This window comes from Bufo bufo, chromosome 10 (assembly GCF_905171765.1).
Source record: "Bufo bufo chromosome 10, aBufBuf1.1, whole genome shotgun sequence".
Lineage (NCBI taxonomy): Eukaryota > Metazoa > Chordata > Amphibia > Anura > Bufonidae > Bufo > Bufo bufo.
Window position 1 is genome coordinate 51,296,297 of NC_053398.1, and position 25,683 is coordinate 51,321,979.

Sequence of the window (25,683 nt, forward strand, 5' to 3'; positions counted from 1 at the left end):
ATAAAAATCTGACAAATATAAAATCAAGTAATGGTGGCAATCACTTACAGGAATAAACTGTGTACCAGAGGTAGTGCAAGTATATAGTAACCAAAACCTTCTCATATAAGAAGTACAAGAGGAGAACTGACAACACATGACCTTATCAGCGCAACTAATGGTAAGATAACAATATTGCAGAGTATCTTATCAGTCATAGGTGAAAAACAAAACATATCCTACACATGTAGTACATAAGACACAAAAACCACTGAAATAAAGAATACCAACCACTGGTAGCTCTACCAAATTCATACTTTGCCTATAACTTGCTCCAGATCTCCTAGATCTGTGATGGCTAACCTCCGGCACTCCAGCTATTGTAAAACTATGATTCCCAAGATGTACACAGAAATGAATGGAACATGCTGGGAGTCGTAGTTTAACCACCTCCGGACCGCCTAACGCAGGATCGCGTTCCGGAGGTGGCAGCCCTGCGCACAGTCACGCATATACGCGTCATCTCGCGAGACGCGAGACTTCCTGTGAACGCGCGCACACAGGCGCGCGCGCTCACAGGAACGGAAGGTAAGAGAGTTGATCTCCAGCCTGCCAGCGGCGATCGTTCGCTGGCAGGCTGGAGATGTGTTTTTTTTAACCCCTAACAGGTATATTAGACGCTGTTTTGATAACAGCGTCTAATATACCTGCTACCTGGTCCTCTGGTGGTCCCCTTTGTTTGGATCGACCACCAGAGGACACAGGTAGCTCAGTAAAGTAGCACCAAGCACCACTACACTACACTACACCCCCCCCCCCCCGTCACTTATTAACCCCTTATTAGCCCCTGATCACCCCTAATCACCCCTGATCACCCCATATAGACTCCCTGATCACCCCCCTGTCATTGATTACCCCCCTGTCATTGATCAACCCCCTGTAAAGCTCCATTCAGACGTCCGCATGATTTTTACGGATCCACTGATAGATGGATCGGATCCGCAAAACGCATCCGGACGTCTGAATGAAGCCTTACAGGGGCGTGATCAAAGACTGTGGTGATCACCCCATATAGACTCCCTGATCACCCCCCTGTCATTGATTACCCCCCTGTCATTGATTACCCCCCTGTAAAGCTCCATTCAGACGTCCGCATGATTTTTACGGATCCACTGATAGATGGATCGGATCCGCAAAACGCATCCGGACGTCTGAATGAAGCCTTACAGGGGCATGATCAATGACTGTGGTGATCACCCCATATAGACTCCCTGATCACCCCCCTGTAAAGCTCCATTCAGATGTCCGCATGATTTTTACGGATGCACTGATACATGGATCGGATCCGCAAAACGCATCCGGTCGTCTGAATGAAGCCTTACAGGGGCATGATCAATGACTGTGGTGATCACCCCCCTGTCATTGATTACCCCCCTGTAAAGCTCCATTCAGATGTCCGCATGATTTTTACGGATGCACTGATAGATGGATCGGATCCGCAAAACGCATCCGGACGTCTGAATGAAGCCTTACAGGGGCATGATCAATGACTGTGGTGATCACCCCATATAGACTCCCTGATCACCCCCCTGTCATTGATTACCCCCCTGTAAAGCTCCATTCAGACGTCCGCATGATTTTTACGGATGCACTGATAGATGGATCGGATCCGCAAAACGCATCCGGACGTCTGAATGAAGCCTTACAGGGGCGTGATCAATGACTGTGGTGATCACCCCATATAGACTCCCTGATCACCCCCCTGTCATTGATTACACCCCTGTCATTGATTACCCCCCTGTAAAGCTCCATTCAGACGTCCGCATGATTTTTACGGATGCACTGATAGATGGATCGGATCCGCAAAACGCATCCGGACGTCTGAATGAAGCCTTACAGGGGCATGATCAATGACTGTGGTGATCACCCCATATAGACTCCCTGATCACCCCCCTGTCATTGATTACCCCCCTGTCATTGATTACCCCCCTGTAAAGCTCCATTCAGATGTCCGCATGATTTTTACGGATGCACTGATAGATGGATCGGATCCGCAAAACGCATCCGGACGTCTGAATGAAGCCTTACACGGGCGTGATCAATGACTGTGGTTATCACCCCATATAGACTCCCTGATCACCCCCCTGTCATTGATCACCCCCCTGTCATTGATCACCCCCCTTTCATTGATCAACCCCCCTGTCATTGATCACCCCCCCTGTCATTGATCACCCCTCTGTAAGGCTCCATTCAGATATTTTTTTGGCCCAAGTTAGCGGAATTTTTTTTTTTTTTTCTTACAAAGTCTCATATTCCACTAACTTGTGTCAAAAAATAAAATCTCACATGAACTCCCCATACCCCTCACGGAATCCAAATGCGTAAAATTTTTTAGACATTTATATTCCAGACTTCTTCTCACGCTTTAGGGCCCCTAGAATGCCAGGGCAGTATAAATACCCCACATGTGACCCCATTTCGGAAAGAAGACACCCCCAGGTATTCCGTGAGGGGCATATTGAGTCCATGAAAGATTGAAATTTTTGTCCCAAGTTAGCGGAACGGGAGACTTTGTGAGAAAAAAATAAAAAATATCAATTTCCGCTAACTTGTGCCAAAAAAAAAAAATTTCTATGAACTCGCCATGCCCCTCATTGAATACCTTGGGGTGTCTTCTTTCCAAAATGGGGTCACATGTGGGGTATTTATACTGCCCTGGCATTCTAGGGGCCCCAAAGCGTGAGAAGAAGTCTGGTATCCAAATGTCTAAAAATGCCCTCCTAAAAGGAATTTGGGCACCTTTGCGCATCTAGGCTGCAAAAAAGTGTCACACATCTGGTATCGCCGTACTCAGGAGAAGTTGGGGAATGTGTTTTGGGGTGTCATTTTACATATACCCATGCTGGGTGAGAGAAATATCTTGGTCAAATGCCAACTTTGTATAAAAAAATGGGAAAAGTTGTCTTTTGCCAAGATATTTCTCTCACCCAGCATGGGTATATGTAAAATGACACCCCAAAACACATTCCCCAACGTCTCCTGAATACGGCGATACCACATGTGTGACACTTTTTTGCAGCCTAGGTGGGCAAAGGGGCCCATATTCCAAAGAGCACCTTTAGGATTTCACAGGTCATTTACCTACTTACCACACATTAGGGCCCCTGGAAAATGCCAGGGCAGTATAACTACCCCACAAGTGACCCCATTTTGGAAAGAAGACACCCCAAGGTATTCCGTGAGGGGCATGGCGAGTTCCTAGAATTTTTTATTTTTTGTCACAAGTTAGTGGAAAATGATGATTTTTTTTTTTATTTTTTTTTTCATACAAAGTCTCATATTCCACTAACTTGTGACAAAAAATAAAAAGTTCCATGAACTCACTATGCCCATCAGCGAATACCTTGGGGTCTCTTCTTTCCAAAATGGGGTCACTTGTGGGGTAGTTATACTGCCCTGGCATTCTAGGGGCCCAAATGTGTGGTAAGGAGTTTGAAATCAAATTCTGTAAAAAATGACCTGTGAAATCCGAAAGGTGCTCTTTTGTATATGGGCCCCTTTGCCCACCTAGGCTGCAAAAAAGTGTCACACATCTGGTATCTCCGTAATCGGGAGAAGTTGGGGAATGTGTCTTGGGGTGTCATTTTACATATACCCATGCTGGGTGAGAGAAATATCTTGGCAAAAGACAACTTTTCCCATTTTTTTATACAAAGTTGGCATTTGACCAAGATATTTATCTCACCCAGCATGGGTATATGTAAAAAGACACCCCAAAACACATTCCTCAACTTCTCCTGAGTACGGAGATACCAGATGTGTGACACTTTTTTGCAGCCTAGGTGGGCAAAGGGGCCCACATTCCAAAGAGCACCTTTCGGATTTCACAGGTCATTTACCTACTTACCACACATTTGGGCCCCTAGAATGCCAGGGCAGTATAACTACCCCACAAGTGACCCCATTTTGGAAAGAAGAGACCCCAAGGTATTCGCTGATGGGCATAGTGAGTTCATAGAACTTTTTATTTTTTGTCAGAAGTTTGTGGAATATGAGACTTTGTATGAAAAAAAAAAATCATCATTTTCCACTAACTTGTGACAAAAAATAAAAAATTCTAGGAACTCGCCATGCCCCTCACGGAATACCTTGGGGTGTCTTCTTTCCAAAATGGGGTCACTTGTGGGGTAGTTATACTGCCCTGGTATTCTAGGGGCCCAAATGTGTGGTAAGGAGTTTGAAATCAAATTCAGGAAAAAATGAGGAGTGAAATCCGAAAGGTGCTCTTTGGAATATGGGCCCCTTTGCCCACCTAGGCTGCAAAAAAGCGTCACACATCTGGTATCCCCGTACTCAGGAGAAGTTGAGGAATGTGTTTTGGGGTGTCTTTTTACATATACCCATGCTGGGTGAGATAAATATCTTGGTCAAATGACAACTTTGTATAAAAAAATGGGAAAAGTTGTCTTTTGCCAAGATATTTCTCTCACCCAGCATGGGTATATATAAAATGACACCCCAAAACACATTCCCCACCTTCTCCTGAGTACGGAGATACCAGATGTGTGACACTTTTTTGCAGCCTAGGTGGGCAAAGGGGCCCATATTCCAAAGAGCACCTTTTGGATTTCACAGGTCATTTTTTACTGAATTTGATTTCAAACTCCTTACCACACATTTGGGCCCCTAGAATGCCAGGGCAGTATAACTACCCCACAAGTGACCCCATTTTGGAAAGAAGAGACCCCAAGGTATTCGCTGATGGGCATAGTGAGTTCATAGAACTTTTTATTTTTTGTCACAAGTTAGTGGAATATGAGACTTTGTAAGAAAAAAAAAAAAAAAAAAATTATCATTTTCCGCTAACTTGTGACAAAAAATAAAAAGTTCTATGAACTCACTATGCCCATCAGCGAATACCTTAGGGTGTGTACTTTCAGAAATGGGGTCATTTGTGGGGTGTTTGTACTGTCTGGGCATTGTAGAACCTCAGGAAACATGACAGGTGCTCAGAAAGTCAGAGCGGCTTCAAAAAGCGGAAATTCACATTTTTGTACCATAGTTTGTAAACGCTATAACTTTTACCCAAACCATTTTTTTTTTACCCAAACATTTTTTTTTTATCAAAGACATGTAGAACTATAAATTTAGAGCAAAATTTCTATATGGATCTCGTTTTTTTTGCAAAATTTTACAACTGAAAGTGAAAAATGTCATTTTTTTGCAAAAAAATCTTTAAATTTCGATTAATAACAAAAAAAGTAAAAATGTCAGCAGCAATGAAATACTACCAAATGAAAGCTCTATTAGTGAGAAGAAAAGGAGGTAAAATTCATTTGGGTGGTAAGTTGCATGACCGAGCAATAAACGGTGAAAGTAGTGTAGGTCAGAAGTGTAAAAAGTGGCCTGGTCTTTCAGGGTGTTTAAGCACTGGGGGCTGAGGTGGTTAATCACACTTGGCCTGACGGAGGTTAGCCATCACTGTCCTAGAGTTTCATATACTCTTTTAAACATGTATAAAGTGTACATCGGGGTGTTTCCACACATAGTTGTGTTGTGCATGTTTGGCCAAAACAAGCCTAAAAAAAGTTGTGTGCCGGTATTTTTTAGGCATTTTTAAGACTTTTTGCAAGTAAAATGTTTTAGTACTTGCCGTTTTTTTGTAGATTTTTTTTTTCTGTATGCCTTGCATTTTTTATTGGAAAGCATGTACCTCCCTCTACTGTTACTTCCACTGTACCTGTAGACCAGTATATGGAAAATGCAAAACACACTGGTACTTGTATTATTTCAGGCATAGCAGAAAAAAATGGAGGGCTATAGGACAAAAAGGCAGACAATAAGGAAACCATGCCAGACCATTGACCCAAAAATGCACATCAAAGGTAAAAAACAGCACTACAAAAAAAGTGTCACATAGTTTTAAATACCGCATGTCATAGAGCAGGGATCAGCAACCTTCGGCACTCCAGCTGTTGTGAAACTACAATTCCCAGCATGCTCCATTCATTTCTATGTAGGTTCTTAGAAGAGCAGAGCAAGTATGCATGCTGGGAGTTGTAGTTTCACAACAGCTAGAGTGCCGGAGGTTGCCTACCCCTGTCATAGAGACATATCATACGTTTTGATCAGTGGGGGTTGGGGCACAGAGACTCCCACTGATCACTAAAACAAGGAGAAGGAAGTGCTCACATAGCGCACACTCTCTCCTCGCTGCAGGGGATGGAATCAAGGGGGACAGATAGACTTTCAATTGAGTCTGTGTCAATATTAGAGAATCTGGGCCACTGATTTCTGCTTGCTCCATTCATTTAGGGGAATGAGGCACTTCCAAAAATGTCTGCAACAAATTGAGTATTCCCTGACCAGTTTTCAGCTCATTTACCCAATATATAAACACAGAATAGCTTAAAATTTATTAAAATGTATGTGCAATGTACATGAATTACTGTATACATAGATCTACAATTTATACCAGCAAATCACGTACTCAGCGTGCAAACAGATGGCAAATTCAGGCAATGGCTGGCAAGAGGAAACGATTACCCCTCAGGCCACCCTTGTTCCTGCAGAGGAGGGCTGGCACTGAAGGGTTGTTGGTAACTCAGTTTTGAAGATAATTCACACTGTCATTGGGGTGAGTAAAAACTACAATACTGCCAACACTTGAAAGGCTTTGAATAGAAAAAATACAATAATCATTGGTAGGAGATAATCTCCACAGTAAAAACAATCGGGTACTGAGGAGGACACATGCAGTGGTCGCAAGTCAATGTGCTAGGTCATAGCTGTATATCATAGCACAAAATGATTCCGTATTCAACATCATGACATTAATCTTCGAAAAAAACATTTTCTTTTTGGTCAGGTCAAATTATTTTTTTAAAAATACACTATTAGAAACACTGTACACAATGACCAATGTAAATAAGGGATCTGGAAAGCACCATGGAAGTAAAGACCAGAATCAAGCTTTATAGCTAGGGGTTATGGCACGAATAAGGTGCAGAACAGGAGTCATAAACGAGTAAGAAACCAGAGACATATCCAGACACAAGGGTGTATAAGATCCAGGAACATGCAAGAAAAGGACACAAAGACCAAGAAGCAGAACTGTTACAGGACTTCAAATTAATATATACAGCATCAGTGTGAATTAATGTTTCTTTTTTATATATATATATATCTTCAGTACTCCTGTAGGGTTACTGCAAAGGGTTAATTGCTGTGATATATTGCTGAATTAAAATGCTGTGAGTTATTTGTGTACTTAAAGAGAATCTGTCACCTCCATATGGCCATATACAGTGCGTACATGGCTCTGTAGCACACCTATACAGGATTGTAACGGTACCTTTGTTCTTTTCTTTAGACTTGCACAAGCAGGAAAAAAGAAGTTTAATTCATATGCAAATGAGCACCCGCAAGTGCCCAGGGGCGGTGATCAGTGTGTAGGTGCCCAGGGGCGGTGTTCAGTGTGTAGGTGCCCAGGCTGCTCTGCCTTCTTTTCACTTTACTCCTCCCCAGTCTCTGTCTTTGCCCGCCCTCCAAGTCTCTTGCGTCATCGATAGGTCCGGCCGAGGGCATGCGCACTAGGTGAAGCAATGCAGTGCCCACAATGGGCATCACCGTGCGCATGTTCCAGCCCGGCGAAGCAGTGCACAGGCATGGGATCTTGGCCGGACCTAGGGATGATGTAAAGGACTTGGAGGGCAGGCAAAGGAAGAGGCTGGGGAGGAGTAAAGTGAAAAGAAGGCAGAGCAGCCTGGGCACCTACACACTGAACACCGCCCCTGGGCACTTGCGGGTGCTCATTTGCATATGAATTAAACTTCGTTTTTCCTGCTTGTGCAAGTCTAAAGAAAAGAACAAAGGTACCGTTACAATCCTGTATAGGTGTGCTACAGAGCCATGTAAGCACTGTATATGGCCATATGGAGATGACAGACTCCCTTTAATGGCACTGTACAGACAATGAACGATTAACATCTTGGCTGACTGTGTTAGGTTGTCAGGGGATGGGCCTGGGTCTGCCCATTGATTAGTTATTCAGTAGAGAGTCTAGTGTCTGCTGAGGAAAAGTAAAGACCTACATAGATTCACAGACCTAGACTTAATGGTTAATATCTTGGCTGACTGTGTTAGGTTGTCAGGAGATGGATCTGGGTCTGCTCACTGATTAGTCAGCAGAGAGTCTAATGTCTGCTGAGGAACAGTAAAGACCTACATATCCCCTCAGACCTAGACCCAAGTTCCATCTCTAAGATTTATACAGCCAATAAAGCCCCTTTATCATCCAAGTTCTCCAGAGAGATGAAGGTTAGAAGGTCCAGAACCTACAAGGCCATGCATTGGATTCATTTGGCAAGGTATTGTGCATGTTTATGCCAGAGAGACTTTGCTGCTGTGAAAGGGATCATGGCAAATGCACCCTTCCACACTACCATAATTTAAATCTGCACCCCCCTAGTCAGTAGCATCTACTCAGAGCCTCATAGCATGCATATAGTTCTGCAGAGATTTTAGAGAAGAGAGGCAAAGAGAAGGAATACTACAACCTCCATCATTGCTGCTGTCTATATACTGCTACTGGGAAAGAGTTGCACTGTTATATGCCTTGGAATTTTGCCTTGTTATTGCCGGATGAACTACTACTCCCACTGTTTAGTAACAAGAGATTTTATTTATTGCAACTAACTGGCTTGGGGACTGACTCCGCCATCCGACTCTCCTACCTACTCTCCTGCTTTACACCCAGACAAATGCCTAACACCAAGGCACCCCAACTACCGCCAAGCAGGAGTGCTAACTGCAGGGAGTGCCCCAAAGGGAAGAAAAGGTGCCCCCTCCAGTAACTACACGGCCCTAGAGAGTGCCAGCATGGAGATTGCCACCGTACGAGCGCCGCCTCCTCTTCAAACAGCTGATTGGTGAAGTGCTGGTAGTCGGACCCCTACTGATCAGATATTGATGACCTATCCTGAGGATGAGTCATTTATATCTACTGGCTGCACAAACCCTTTAAATCCATGCTTTTTTTACAAACCAAAATGATGCTGGGGAAAAATGTTCACGAGGGAAGCCTTACAGAACCGATTTTAGGCTTTGTGTACAACGCCCTCTTTCTTAGGCATTTTTGTAATTCTACCTACCCTTTAGTAGTGTTTTAGTATTATTCAAAAGCACATTCAGTGGTCCGTGGAATAATCTCGAAGGGAATGCAAGAGAATAAAGGAAAGGAAAAGATCTCCACCAGAAGAGCAGTAAGGCCTCATACACATGCCCAGCAGTCAGGTCCACAATCATGTGGCGTCTTCATGCTCCTTCATGTCTCACAGCTTTCACACCAGGGCAGACTGGGAACTCAAAGTGTCCCTGTAAAAATTTTTAACAGTGTCCCCGTTTTGTAGTCTGGTCCAATGTGATGGAAGGCAGGACCAGTAATACCATATTGTGGCACATTATACCACCTCGGAGCCAAATACCGCAGTCCATCACAAAATACAGTACATCCCCAAAAACTTCCACTGGCCGGACGTGAGGAGGGATCAAAATTCCAAATCAGACAGCTCACGACTTCAGTATCGATGTCTGCACGGGAAAGGAGCAATCCCCATATAATGCATAAAAGATGATCCCAGCAGACGTACTTGCTCTTAATGGTATGCTTTATTAAACGTAATAGAGCATACCATTAAGAGCAAGTACGTGAGGAGGGCTCAGGCGGCCCCCTGGATATCGGCCCACCGGGAGATTTCCCTGTAAGGTCTATGGGCAATCCGCCCCTGATTCACAGGTAGAAGCCATATTATAAGCATAGGATAATGGATCTCAGATATCCTTGTATGCATGAACCCTAGCCTTGTATGGTTGTCCATGTGCAAGTTAACCCCTAAATGTGGTTTTTAACAACTCCCTCCTTTCTCTGAGGGCTCGTTCACACGAACGTGTGATGCACGTTGCCGTATTGTGGACTGCATTTGCGGATCCGCAATACACGGGCACCGTTCCGTGGCCATTCCGCATCACGGATGCGGACCTATTCATTTCAATGGGTCCCCAACTCCGGAGATGCGGAACGGAAGAATGGTACACTACGGAAGCACTACGGAGTGCTTTCTGGGGTTCTGTTCCATGCTTCCGCACTGCAAAAATATGGAACTTGCTCTATCTTTTTGCGGAACGGAAGGATCGCGGACCCATTCAAGTGAATGGGTCTGCGATCCCAATGCGCCTGCCCCACGGACGGTGCCGCGCATTGGGGACCGCAATTTGCGGTCCACAGCACGGGCACAGGCTTCACATGTTCGTGTGAACGAGCCCTAAGTCGGCTCCATTTATAATCACTGGTGTCCATTTATAGCGCTGTCCTTTTTACCTCTTTATCATTGCCTTAAATGTATGTTTTTTTTAAACTTGCTTTTAAGTTTTACCTCTTTGTGTGGAAGAACTCTGAACCAGAAAAAGCCATCTGGCGAGGTGTCTAGTAACTATTACCCAGTGTCAGAGTAGGTACATGGTATCATAACATTGAGAGGCAAGGTACGTATATTTGAAGAAATACAGTGCAGTGTACAGTTCCACCAGCAGGTGGTGGTACATTCATAAAATCCAATGCTGCAAATATGACAGGTCTACATGATGTAGAAAGAATTGAATGAGTTTACAGTAACTGGTAATCACCATCATCTTGTTCTAACCTGTATAAGGGCTCACACATTGTCTTCAGTGTGTCATGCCTTTCAGCTTTTAAAAAGCCAGAGGAGGGATAACAGCAGAGGCGTGCATAGTGCACCACAGCAATTATGTCCCCTTTCTGCCTCCATACAGTAGTTATGCCTCCATTGTGCCTCTATACAGTAGTTATGCCTCCATTGTGCTTCTATACAGTAGTTATGCCCCCTTACTGCCTCCACACTGTAGAATGCCCTCTTAGTTCCCTCTTTATAATAGAATGCCCCTTTAGTGCCCCCATGCAGTAATTATGCCCCTATAGTGCCTGCACACAGGTATTCTCCCTTTGTGCCCCCACACAGTAGTGCTGCTCCCTTTGTGCCCTGTGTATGGTAGTAAAGCCCCTTAGTGTTAATCAAATTAAAAAAAGTAATACTCACCTAGCCCTGTACTCCCGATGAATGGAGCACATCAAGCGCTCCACAGTAACAGGCGTGATGCAATGATGTCATTGTGCCTGCTGGGCTGAGCAGGAGAGCACAGACTGATTCCTTGGCCAGGGAATGATCCTCTGCCTGTGCACTCTCCTCTACAGCTGACCGCTCCCTTGCTTCACCATTGCAATCAACTGTATCTGCCTCCTCAGGACGCAGATACAGTTGAAATCCGGACCTATCTCAGCCATCCCAGACCGAAGGACAGCTGCTGGAATCCGGGACTGCCCCACTGGATTCAGGACCAAGCTCCTTAACTGTATGGCACTTGGTATTGGGCTTTGATAAAGCTCCTGCAATCGAGCAGGTCGGGTCACTAGCAATCAGAGACCCCGAAGATAAGACAGAAGCAGTTTATTACCACTTCTAACTTCTGCTTTCCTCTGTACATAGCGCTCTGTGCGCACTATGCAAAGAGTAGAGAAAGCGGCCTTAGCTGACCCAGATCAGCTCTGGATGGCTGCTTTCCCCTGTAACTAGGACTCGTTTGGATGCCCCAGTTACAGTGGAAAAGTGTAAAATAAAAAATGAATAAGTGTCAGTGCCCCCCAGAGGTCTTTTAATGTGCCAAAAATATATTTAAAAAAATAAGCAATTTTTTTTTAAATACAAATAAGAAAAAAACTAAAAGATACCAGCCAACCAAAACTATCACCATAGTTACCCAGTTCACATAAAACTATACATATTATACTTAATATCAAAACGACTGACAAAATAGGGAACCCATGTTAATAATTTACTTTGGTCTCAGTTTGTATATTTTAAGAATAAGGAGCTATAGTTTGAAAAAATTACTTTTAAAATATAAAAACTCTTGTACAGATTTCCCCAAATTAAAACTAAAAGAAAAAAATCCTTAAAAAAAGTGTCACGTAAAAATGTTGCAAAAATTATAATCCAACAAATAAAAGGTTATTGTTAAAAAAGTTAAACGCTGACATGGTAAGAAGTGTTTGGTCACTAAGGCTACTTTCACACTAGCGTTTTTCTTTTCTGCCACTCAGTTCCGTCACAGGGGCTCTATACCGGAAAAGAACTGATCAGGATTATCCCTATGCATTCTGAATGGAGAGCAATCCGTTCAGGATGCATCAGGATGTCTTCAGTTCAGTCTTTTTGACTGATCAGGCAAAAGAGAAAACCGCAACATGCTATGGTTTTATCTCCGGCGAAAAAAAACGGAACTCTTGCCTGAATGCCGGATCCAGCATTTTTCCCCATAGGAATCTATTAGTGCCGGATCCGTCCTTCCAGTCTGCGCATGCGCAGACCGGTAAAAATGTGAAAAAAGATACAAGACGGATCCGTCTGTCCGCATGACAAGCGGAGAGACGGATCAGTTCTCGCAATGCATTTGTGAGACTGATCTGCATCCGGATGCGTCTCACAAATGCTTTCAGTCACATCCAGATCGGCAGACAGTTTTGACAACGGAACTGCTTGCTGGATTACACTGCCACAAGTGTGAAAGTACCCTAAAGGGTTAACATACAGCACTCTAATAATTAGCTACATAGGAGACAGATATACAGGGCCATATAGCATCCAGGCAAACAGTAGTGATCAGCATCCAGGGCTGGTGTAGAGAAGGCTATTGTCTATATCCCTGGTGGTCTGTGGGACAGAAAGGGTTAAAGGAGTTTTCCAGGCTCCTAATATTGATGACCTGAGCACATCATGAATATCAGATTGGTAGAGGTCCGACACCCAGCTGTTTCCTGCGGCCACCAGCGCAAGAATTACCACTTTAGGATGCTGCATATCAGTTTACAGTCACTTGGTTACCCGTGGTACACTAAAGGACAATATGAGGGTTGACACCAAAGTGGACATTTGGGGCAGACACCAAAGACTAGATCGTGTGTCCACTTTTCTGCTCTGAGAGGTGTACACTTATTTCCAGATGTGATATGCTGGAGACATCCTACTGGCCAATGTAAAGGAAGAATGTCAGATTTTGCCAGTGCAGTGGCCGGGTTTAGGGTGGTCCCAATGCTATGCTGGGTCCTCCAGACACACTTGTTGTTGCTCTCTGTAGGGGATGGTAAGACAGGGTGCACCCCAATGAAAAATAAGTCCACAGAGTCAGCGTCTGCAGTTAACCCTTTCAGGCCTGGGGTTTTTGTGTGTGTTTTTTTTGCGTTTACTTTTTGCGCTCTCTGCCTTCCCAGAGCCATAACTTTTTTGTATTTTTCTGTTCACATAGCCGTATGAGGGCTTGTTTTTTGCTGAACAAGTTGTACTTTCCAAAGCTATCATTTAATGTATATGATGTAGTGGGAAGCGAGAAAATAATTCCAAATGGGGTGAAATTGAAAAAACAAATCAGTTTTATTTTTTTGTCGCCATATTTTGACCCCTATAACTTTTTTTGTAATTATGTGTACGGAGCTGTAGGGGGGCTCATTTTTTGCGGGGCGATCTGAACTTTTCATTGTAACCATTGTGTGTATGACTTTTTGATCACTTTTATTAAATTTTTTTGTAGAAAATGAAGCGACCAAAAAATGCGAAACGGCCATTTGGATGCTTTTTTCCATTTTGCTGTTTGCTGTATGGGGAATATATTTTTAATATTTTTATACTATGGGCTTTTTTGCACATCGCGACACCCATGATGTGTATTTTTAACATTTTTTTTAGTACTTTTATTTTTATTTGGGGAAAAGGGGGGTGATTTGAATTTTTATGTTTTTTATTTATTAATTTTTTTTAAACTTTTGTTTTTTTACACTTTTTTATAGTTCTTATAGGGAACTATAACATGCAATCATTAGATTGCTATTATCATAGACTCCAATGCACTTGCATTGGAATCTATGATAATTTTACTAGTTTCCTATGGAGCCCTATTACAGGCAAGGGCTCCATAGGAAATACTATGCAGCAGCCTCCTGTCATTCACAAAGACAGGGGCTGCTGCATACACACTCCGGCTCCTCTGATCGCCACACGGAGGAGCCGGAGCATAACCGAAAGCATGCACTTGACCACGGCATCTGAGGGGTTAAATGTCCGCGATCGGCATTACTGCCGGTTGCAGACATGAGCCGCAGGTGTCTGCTATAAGAAGAAGACGGCCACCCACAGCTATGGCGCTTGGCGCTTAGGAGCAGGCGCCATCTTTACAGACCCCGCCAGCGCTGTACATGTATGGCGCTGGGTGTTAAGGGGTTAACCAGTGTGCTTTTTTTACTGGAGGAACTCAAGTTCAAAACAATAACGAAGAATGTTTTTGTGCTGAGGAAAGGCCTGAGCTAGCTGTCCTTCTCTCTCTATCAGGAGACTGATATCCTGGCTAAAGTGCTGGAGGCCAAGGGTTTTCAGCTCAGTCATCCGGCTGGCCTTTTGGTCAAAGGACTGGTGACCCAGGGTCTGTGGCAGAGTATCCCTGTCTCAGCATCTCTGCAGTCTGCCAGAGTCTAAATACTAGTTACTGGTCCCTATCTGAAGACAACTAGAGGCTCTAAATGCTTTCCTTATATACAGGTTCTAACTGAACTAGAACATTCTATGGGAGGAGCGGAGTGGGGAAGCAAAGCCTAAACAGAAACAATGTTGCAATTTTAGTCATAGACTTGTATAGAGTTTCAATAGAAGTCTATGGGAATAGCTAAGCAGTTTTCCAGGCATAAACAAGTCTTCAGACGTAACAACAGAGCTAAACCAGACAGTCAAAAGGTCAGTGTGTTTGGTTTTCTTCCCTTCAAAACTTTGCATAGTCCCTTATAGTAACTGTGGAAAATTACTAGCTTCTCAGTGCATAGATAGAAAGTCCCAAAGTCTCTCTGTATTAGCTGGCTGTGGATTAACTCTTTCCTCAGCACAGTGCAGTGCATATTGGGTATTTTCAGTGGTTATAAAATTACTGATTAAGGAAAAAAATATCCCCATAACCCATCCTAAATACACCCTTGATGGGAGGCCCACTGACCTACCGGTAGTGCATGGCAGCAAGTGGTGGTGGTAGACTAGAGGCAGTGTGGCAATGGGAGCAATGATGCACATATACTTTTTTTTTTTTTTTTTTTTTATGGATCCATGAACCTGATCCACAAATCTCTAACTTTTATTGTGGAGTATGAAAATCATATACGGCCATGTGCATGAGGCCTTTAAAAATTTCAAAAAAAAAATCACTTTTAAAAAATACATAAAATTCATGGCGTTTTTCACAAGTTAGAAAAAAGGGTTTACAAAAAAAGTATTTGGCGGATGCACTTAGGGCAAGTCCACAGCTGCGGCAGGCATTCTGGTATTCAGTTCTGACAAAGAAACGGAATTTCAAAATTGCCATATCCATCATGACTGGACACCACTGGGGCCCTATTCACTGTAATGGAGTCCATGGGGTTTCCGGCATGAATAGCGACATTGTGCCTGACAAATAAAACGCTGCATGTACTTTTTCCACCATAGTAACAGTACCAGAGAAAGCTATGCTTTGCCTTAAAGTGACTGTCGTGTTTTAGGTAATCACATGAAAAGTACACTAAAAGTTAAAGGGGTTATCCTATGACTAATGTAAAAAATGAAAATCGGACATCATATAGTACATGGCAATCTCTTACTAACAAAGCTAGAACCAGCCCTGTACCTCACATGGATCCAGAGATCTCCCCATTCACTGCTTTGCTAGTGTCACGCCCTGTGAGAGGTGTCAAGGGAATCAAGATAGAGCGAGGGTGCACCCCCTGAGCTGCCACCCGGTCCCCTGTCCCTGCCTACTTGCACCACCCGCCCTAGGTGACGGAGCGCAACTGGGCGACAATCCCTAACCTACTAAGTGCAAGCAGAGAGAATGAGACAGCAGGAGGACAGCCACTGAGAAGTTACAATAAGCGGATAAGAGGTAGAACAAAAACGGAAGGCGAGGCGGGTCAACTAGCCGAGATCAGCCCAGGAGGTCACGTCAGAACAAGGGAAGAGGCAAAGACAAATCCGTAAACAAGCCGAGGTCAAAATCCGAGAGGTAGCGTCAAGGTACAGGGAGCAGGCAGAAGAGGTGTCAAGAGGCGGATCGAGGTTCAATTCCAGAGGTAGCTTATTAACAATAAAGTACTCAGCCTATAGGACGAAAATCACCGGCAACCTGTAGCCAGCAGGCCGCCTGTATTTGTAGTAGGGAGTGAGGGTCATGTAACGTGGCCAGCGTCACATGACCGACATACAGACAAGTCGAGCATCGAGTGATCAGCTCGGCGCTCAAGGCAGACCTAGGAGCAGGGAGCCTCCCAACTAGCAAAGCTGCCTTGGGAACGAGGCCAAACACAGATCCTCGCTCCCGAAGCTAAGCAGCAGGTCTGCGGCTGATGGGAGACCGAGTGCGCCTTCGGCACTCCGTTACAAGAGGCCTGAGAAGATCTGACAGACTTGCTACACGTGAGTCTATCTGACAGATTGTTCTGTTTCTCTTTGTTGTGGTTTTGGGCAGGATCCCACCTCCCCACAGGTTCTGCTCATTAGCTATTTAGTGGTGCTATTTATACCCGCCTCTCACTATAGCCCTTGCGGTTTATATTTGCTTCTGGAGTTCTCAGCTGGTGTTTGGTGGATCTCCTGCTCCCCGTCCGTCTTAAGCGAAGTCCTACTCCTTCCCATTTGTTGTGTGTTCTGGCTAGGCCTCAGGAAGACGCTGGTTCCTTCACCTAGTGCTAGGAATCGGTTGTCTTATTTCCAGCTCCCTAGCTGAGGGTTTGTTTCAGCTAGGCTTAGGTTCCAGCGCATGAGCACTTCCACCTTAAGGATTTGCTCATGTTGTCAGCAGTCACGGAAAGGCTCAGGGATTGTTAGGTGGTGACCTTTCCCTGTTCCCTAGCTTTGGGGCCTAGCCTGGTGTTTTGTTGCTTTTGTTCTATTTGGTTTGCTTCCCTTCCCTCACCTACCGTGACAGCTAGATTTATATCAAGCTGACAGCTCAAAGGGAGTATCTTGTCTGCTGAAGCTAAGGGGGCGTGTCGCAGCTCTCCCCATCATAGTTTAGGAGGCAGTTAAAGGATGAAACTGAGCATGTGCAGCCTTCTTAGTGAGCAGGTCAAAGAAATAAGAAAAAAACTAACAGCAGGTGGGGCTATACAGATACATTTTATTGAATAACTCAGTGGCTATGCTAAATTTTTAAGTACATGTAATTACAAGGGTATTCAGATCCAGGTGCTGGTTTGAAAACTGTAGAATATTTTTCGTGGGAAAACCCCTTTAAGCACAGGACCTGAGTGTATGATCTGCATATGCAACAGACATTTTATTAGTGTCAGTCGCCCCATAAATCACATTAAAAACAACAGCATGTGATATAAGTAGTATTCTATAGACAATCTATACTGTGTGTGTATTTTAGTGGAGTTAAATCATAGTTCCCCTAGTTTTTCACATTCTATTGTTATGTCATTTCTACTGTATCATGTTAAGTAGCTGCTATTCAGCACACGCTGTTCTATCATAGTGGTAAGGGTTTTTATGATCCTCTCCGTGATATATTATTATATACAGCATCTGCGCATCTAAGCACAAGCGCTTTAAAGGCCGTGTGACAGTGGCTTTGGCCTTCAAAAACATTTCAGACACATGACAAGAATTTAAATTGCCTCTCGCTGCCCTCTGAATCCTGCCTGAACATTACCAGAAGCTGCGCATTTTCTTTGTCACTATGCCAGCGGTGTCTCTAAAGATGTGGCCATTATTTATTAATACATGTAAATGCTGCATACACAGCGGCTGCCACATGCCGTAGCATTAGCACAATTTCATGGCTAACTTCAGGCCTGTAAATAAGGATATAAGAAGTCAAAGAAAGCTGCTAAATGGCAGCAGGCTGGGTAAATCCAGGTATCAAAAAAATGTAGATTTGACATCACTTAAGAACTTTTCATTCCTTTTCATTCAGTCTTGAGTTTGGATTTTTCTATATGCATTTGAGGACTATGGGGAAAGCACACTAATAGAAGAGCACACCTCAGTGGCAGTAGATGATAGACCTCCCCTGGTGTGGCAGGCAAACTGGTAGTGCAGTGTCCCACTACCCTCGTGGGTACTGCAAAGTTGTTGTGCTTTGTATGCTTTATATAACTTGTCTTATGCTGCAGTGCATCTTTATGCATAATCCCTGCCAACAGGTGTGTTAGATTGCATTGATAAAGCCTCCCTAAATTAGGGCATTTAAGATGCACTCTGGTTTTCCAAATCAATGAACCCCCCCCCCTCAGGGGTTAATATCCACGCGTGGCTGAGAGACTAGACGCTGACACATAGATGGTCAATGCAATCTCTAACTTTTATTACATGGGTAAGCGTATATATACATCTTCAGAAGAGGGCAGTCCTCACTGAGGCTTAAACATTGTTTCATTGGTCAAAAAGGAAGAAGAGATAAGAGAGAGGAGATAACACCCTGGCATCTGCGCACTGGGCCCTACTTTGGTATGTGAAATATTGTAAACATCTCGTTACCATCGCCATTTTGTAATGGCTTCTATTCTAACAATAATACTGCATACGTCATATGTGACACTTCAAAGAGGTGCTTCTCTATAGGCAGTGAATAATATATATATATCATCAAGCCATATGATTGGCTTATGCACTCCTTCACATTCTATATACCTCCCTTGTTGGGACACCTGTACAAAGATGAGAAATCAGATGCTGCCCACAGCACAGCTCTTCCCCCCCCCCCCCTCCCTCTCCTCTCCGGCTTGAGACAAAGAGAGGGGGGGGGAGGCACTTGGAAAAGAAAAAGTTAACTCATTACAGTCCTAGAGATACAAAATATAGAATAAAATTCACACATCTTTAACAGCATTACACTGAGCCTACCACTAGGGGGAGATAACACACCCCATATACAGTCGTGGCCAAAAGTTTTGAGAATGACACAAATATTAGTTTTCACAAAGTTTGCTGCTAAACTGCTTTTAGATCTTTGTTTCAGTTGTTTCTGTGATGTAGTGAAATATAATTACACGCACTTCATACGTTTCAAAGGCTTATATCGACAATTACATGACATTTATGCAAAGAGTCAGTATTTGCAGTGTTGGCCCTTCTTTTTCAGGACCTCTGCAATTCGACTGGGCATGCTCTCAATCAACTTCTGGGCCAATTCCTGACTGATAGCAACCCATTCTTTCATAATCACTTCTTGGAGTTTGTCAGAATTAGTGGGTTTTTGTTTGTCCACCCGCCTCTTAAGGATTGACCACAAGTTCTCAATGGGATTAAGATCTGGGGAGTTTCCAGGCCATGGACCCAAAATGTAAACGTTTTGGTCCCCGAGCCACTTAGTTATCACTTTTGCCTTATGGCACGGCGCTCCATCGTGTTGGAAAATGCATTGTTCTTCACCAAACCGTTGTTGGATTGTTGGAAGAAGTTGCTGTTGGAGGGTGTTTTGGTACCATTCTTTATTCATGGCTGTGTTTTTGGGCAAAATTGTGAGTGAGCCCACTCCCTTGGATGAGAAGCAACCCCACACATGAATGGTCTCAGGATGCTTTACTGTTGGCATGACACAGGACTGATGGTAGCGCTCACCTTTTCTTCTCCGGACAAGCCTTTTTCCAGATGCCCCAAACAATCGGAAAGAGGCTTCATCAGAGAATATGACTTTGCCCCAGTCCTCAGCAGTCCATTCACCATACTTTCTGCAGAAGATCAATCTGTTTTTTTTTGGAGAGAAGTGGCTTCTTTGCTGCCCTTCTTGACACCAGGCCATCTTCCAAAAGTCTTCGCCTCACTGTGCGTGCAGATGCGCTCACACCTGCCTGCTGCTATTCCTGAGCAAGCTCTGCACTGGTGGCACTCCGATCCCGCATCTGAATCCTCTTTAGGAGACGATCCTGGCGCTTGCTGGACTTTTTTGGACGCCCTGAAGTCTTCTTAACAAGAATTGAACCTCTTTCCTTGAAGTTCTTGATGATCCTATAAATTGTTGATTGAGGTGCAATCTTAGTAGCCACAATATCCTTGCCTGTGAAGCCATTTTTATGCAACGCAATGATGGCTGCACGCGTTTCTTTGCAGGTCCCCATGGTTAACAATGGAAGAACAATGATTTCAAGCATCACCCTCCTTTTAACATGTCAAGTCTGACATTTTAACCCAATCAGCCTGACATAATGATCTCCAGCCTTGTTCTCGTCAACATTCTCACCTGAGTTAACAAGACGATTACTGAAATGATCTCAGCAGGTCCTTTAATGACAGCAATGAAATGCAGTGGAAAGGTTTTTTTGGAATTAAGTTAATTTTCATGGCAAAGAAGGACTATGCAATTCATCTGATCACTCTTCATAACATTCTGGAGTATATGCAAATTGCTATTATAAAAACTTAACCACTTAAGGACCACAGGTTTATACCCCCCTAAAGACCAGGCCCTTTTTTACAAATCGGCACTCCACAACTTTAGCGGTTTATTGCTCGGTCATGCAACTTACCACCCAAATGAATTTTACCTCCTTTTCTTCTCACTAATAGAGCTTTCATTTGGTGGTATTTCATTGCTGCTGACATTTTTACTTTTTTTGTTATTAATCGAAATTTAACGATTTTTTTTGCAAAAAAATGACATTTTTCACTTTCAGTTGTAAAATTTTGCAAAAAAAACGACATCCATATATAAATTTTGCTCTAAATTTATTGTTCTACATGTCTTTGATAAAAAAAAATGTTTGGGTAAAAAAAAAATGGTTTTGGTAAAAGTTATAGCGTTTACAAACTATGGTACAAAAATGTGAATTTCCGCTTTTTGAAGCAGCTCTGACTTTCTGAGCACCTGTCATGTTTCCTGAGGTTCTACAATGGCCAGACAGTACAAACACCCCACAAATGACCCCATTTCGGAAAGTAGACACCCTAAGGTATTCGCTGATGGGCATAGTGAGTTCATAGAACTTTTTATTTTTTGTCACAAGTTAGCGGAAAATGATGATTTTTTTTTTGATTTTTTTTTTCTTACAAAGTCTCATATTCCACTAACTTGTGACAAAAAATAAAAAGTTCTATGAACTCACTATGCCCATCACGAAATACCTTGGGGTCTCTTCTTTCCAAAATGGGGTCACTTGTGGGGTAGTTCTACTGCCCTGGCATTCTAGGGGCCCAAATGTGTGGTAAGGAGTTTGAAATCAAATTCTGTAAAAAATGACCAGTGAAATCCGAAAGGTGCTCTTTGGAATATGGGCCCCTTTGCCCACCTAGGCTGCAAAAAAGTGTCACACATCTGGTATCTCTGTATTCAGGAGAAGTTGAGGAATGTGTTTTGGTGTGTCTTTTTACTTATACCCATGCTGGGTGAGATAAATATCTTGGTCAAATGCCAACTTTGTATAAAAAAATGGGAAAAGTTGTCATTTGCCAAGATATTTCTCTCACCCAGCATGGGTATATGTAAAATGACACCCCAAAACACATTCCCCAACTTCTCCTGAGTACGGAGATACCAGATGTGTGACACTTTTTTGCAGCCTAGGTGGGCAAAGGGGCCCATATTCCAAAGAGCACCTTTCGGATTTCACTGGTCATTTTTTACAGAATTTGATTTCAAACTCCTTACCACACATTTGGGCCCCTAGAATGCCAGGGCAGTATAACTACCCCACAAGTGACCCCATTTTGGAAAGAAGAGACCCCAAGGTATTCGCTGATGGGCATAGTGAGTTCATGGAAGTTTTTATTTTTTGTCACAAGTTAGTGGAATATGAGACTTTGTATGAAAAAAAAAAAAAAAAAATCAGCATTTTCCACTAACTTGTGACAAAAAATAAAAATTCTAGGAACTCGCCATGCCCCTCACGGAATACCTTGGGGTGTCTTCTTTCCAAAATGGGGTCACTTGTGGGGTAGTTATACTGCCCTGGCATTTTCCAGGGGCCCTAATGTGTGGTAAGTAGGTAAATGACCTGTGAAATCCGAAAGGTGCTCTTTGGAATATGGGCCCCTTTGCCCACCTAGGCTGCAAAAAAGTGTCACACATCTGGTATCTCCGTACTCAGGAGAAGTTGGGGAATGTGTTTTGCGGTGTCATTTTACATATACCCATGCTGGGTGAGAGAAATATCTTGGCAAAAGACAACTTTTCCCATTTTTTTTTTACAAAGTTGGCATTTGACCAAGATATTTATCTCACCCAGCATGGGTATATGTAAAAAGACACCCCAAAACACATTCCTCAACTTCTCCTGAATACAGAGATACCAGATGTGTGACACTTTTTTGCAGCCTAGGTGGGCAAAGGGGCCCATATTCCAAAGAGCACCTTTCGGATTTCACTGGTCATTTTTTACAGAATTTGATTTCAAACTCCTTACCACACATTTGGGCCCCTAGAATGCCAGGGCAGTAGAACTATCCCACAAGTGACCCCATTTTGGAAAGAAGAGACCCCAAGGTATTCGCTGATGGGCATAGTGAGTTCATGGAAGTTTTTATTTTTTGTCACAAGTTAGTGGAATATGAGACTTTGTATGAAAAAAATAATAAAAATCATCATTTTCCACTAACTTGTGACAAAAAATAAAAAATTCTAGGAACTCGCCATGCCCCTCACAGAATACCTTGGGGTGTCTTCTTTCCAAAATGGGGTCACTTGTGGGGTAGTTATACTGCCCTGGCATTTTCCAGGGGCCCTAATGTGTGGTAAGTAGGTAAATGACCTGTGAAATCCGAAAGGTGCTCTTTGGAATATGGGCCCCTTTGCCCACCTAGGCTGCAAAAAAGTGTCACACATCTGGTATCTCCGTACTCAGGAGAAGTTGGGGAATGTGTTTTGCGGTGTCATTTTACATATACCCATGCTGGGTGAGAGAAATATCTTGGCAAAAGACAACTTTTCCCATTTTTTTATACAAAGTTGGCATTTGACCAAGATATTTCTCTCACCCAGCATGGGTATATGTAAAATGACACCCCAAAACACATTCCCCAACTTCTCCTGAGTACGGCGATACCAGATGTGTGACACTTTTTTGCAGCCTAGATGCGCAAAGGTGCCCAAATTCCTTTTAGGAGGGCATTTTTAGACATTTGGATACCAGACTTCTTCTCATGCTTTGGGGCCCCTAGAATGCCAGGGCAGTATAAATACCCCACATGTGACCCCATTTTGGAAAGAAGACACCCCAAGGTATTCAATGAGGGGCATGGCGAGTTCATAGAAATTTTGTTTTTTGGCACAAGTTAGCGGAAATTGATATTTTTTATTTTTTTCTCACAAAGTCTCCCTTTCCGCTAACTTGGGACAAAAATTTCAATCTTTCATGGACTCAATATGCCCCTCATGGAATACCTGGGGGTGTCTTCTTTCCGAAATGGGGTCACATGTGGGGTATTTATACTGCCCTGGTGAGTTCATGTGAGATTTTATTTTTTGACACAAGTTAGTGGAATATGAGACTTTGTAAAAAAAAAAAAAAAAAATTCGGCTAACTTGGGCCAACAAAAATGTCTGAATGGAGCCTTACAGAGGGGTGATCAATGACAGGGGGGTGATCAATGACAGGGGGGGTGATCAATGACAGGGGGGTAATCAGGGAGTCTATATGGGGTGATAACCACAGTCATTGATCACGCCCGTGTAAGGCGTCATTCAGACGTCCGTATGCGTTTTGCGGATCCGATCCATCTATCAGTGGATCCGTAAAAATCATGCGGACGTCTGAATGGAGCTTTACAGGGGGTTATCAATGACAGGGGGGTAATCAATGATAGGGGGGTGATCAGGGAGTCTATATGGGGTGATCACCACAGTCATTGATCACGCCCCTGTAAGGCTCCATTCAGACGTCCGTATGCGTTTTGCGGATCCGATCCATCTATCAGTGGATCCGTAAAAATCATGCGGACGTCTGAATGGAGCTTTACAGGGGTGTGATCAATGACAGGGGGGTGATCAATGACAGGGGGGGGTGATCAATGACAGGGGGGTGATCAGGGAGTCTATATGGGGTGATCACCACAGTCATTGATCATGCCCCTGTAAGGCTCCATTCAGATGTCCGTATGTGTTTTGCGGATCTGATCCATGTATCCGTGGATCCGTAAAAATCATACGGACATCTGAATGCAGCCTGACAGGGGGGGTGATCAATGACAGGGGGGTGATCAGGGAGTCTATATGGGGTGATCGCCCCCCCTGTAAGGCTCCAGGGAGACGCCTGTATGTGTTTTGCGGATCCGATCCATCTATCAGTGGATCCGTAAAAATCATGCGGACGTCTGAATGGAGCTTTACAGGGGTGTGATCAATGACAGGGGTGTAATCAATGACAGGGGTGTAATCAATGACAGGGGGTGATCAGGGAGTCTATATGGGGTGATCACCACAGTCATTGATCACGCCCCTGTAAGGCTCCATTCAGACGTCCGTGTGCGTTTTGCGGATCCGATCCATCTATCAGTGGATCCGTAAAAATCATGCGGACATCTGAATGGAGCTTTACAGGGGTGTGATCAATGACAGGGGAGTGATCAGGGAGTCTATATGGGGTGATCAGGGGTGATCAGGGGCTAATAAGGGGTTAATAAGTGACGGGGGGGGGGGGGGGTGTAGTGTAGTGTAGTGGTGCTTGGTGCTACTTTACTGAGCTACCTGTGTCCTCTGGTGGTCGATCCAAACAAAGGGGACCACCAGAGGACCAGGTAGCAGGTATATTAGACGCTGTTATCAAAACAGCGTCTAATATACCTGTTAGGGGTTAAAAAAAATCACATCTCCAGCCTGCCAGCGAACGATCGCCGCTGGCAGGCTGGAGATCAACTCTCTTACCTTCCGTTCCTGTGAGCGCGCGCGCCTGTGTGCGCGCGTTCACAGGAAATTTCGGCTCACGCGAGATGACGCCAATCGGCGTTAGTGTGACCTGGGAGCGCCGCAGAAATGACGCCTTTCGGCGTTAGCGTGACGGTAAGTGGTTAAGCAGTAACTTTTCCAATTTTCAATATTTATGTAATTCTCAAAACTTTTGGCCACGACTGTGTGTATATATATATATATATATATATATATATATACATATATATATAGCCCAGCTCAGGCCTAGTTGTGTGTGTGCAGTCTAGCAGTGAGTCCTCAGGCAGTTCAGTCTGGAGTTTTTAGCCCTGAGTTGAAGTGGTCCACATACTCGGAAGGATTTTAATCCAGAAAGCACTAAAGAAGCAGAGACCCAAAGGGTTACGGTTATCGCTATACGCGCCTTAGGACCTTTGGAGTTACAAGTGAATAATTTACCAGTCTCCGGCAGCCTCACTAACCTGCACTGGGATAACAGGGACCAGCATAAAAGTCCTCTACCAGTAAGCAAAAACCTATATAATTGAATAGCTTGAGAGACAGACATCACACCTGTCAGCAGTGGACCTGTTGCAGCTTTACCTCTGTCCATCTTAAAGAGACTGTTTTATACTTGGATGTAACCGTTATCAGGAGCAACGTTCAGTAAAAGTTATGAGCTGGATTGCACCATCCTTGTCTCAGTCTCCAATTCCTCAGTTAACACTACAGTAAATGGTTGTACCACCATAAAAGGTACTGGCATCA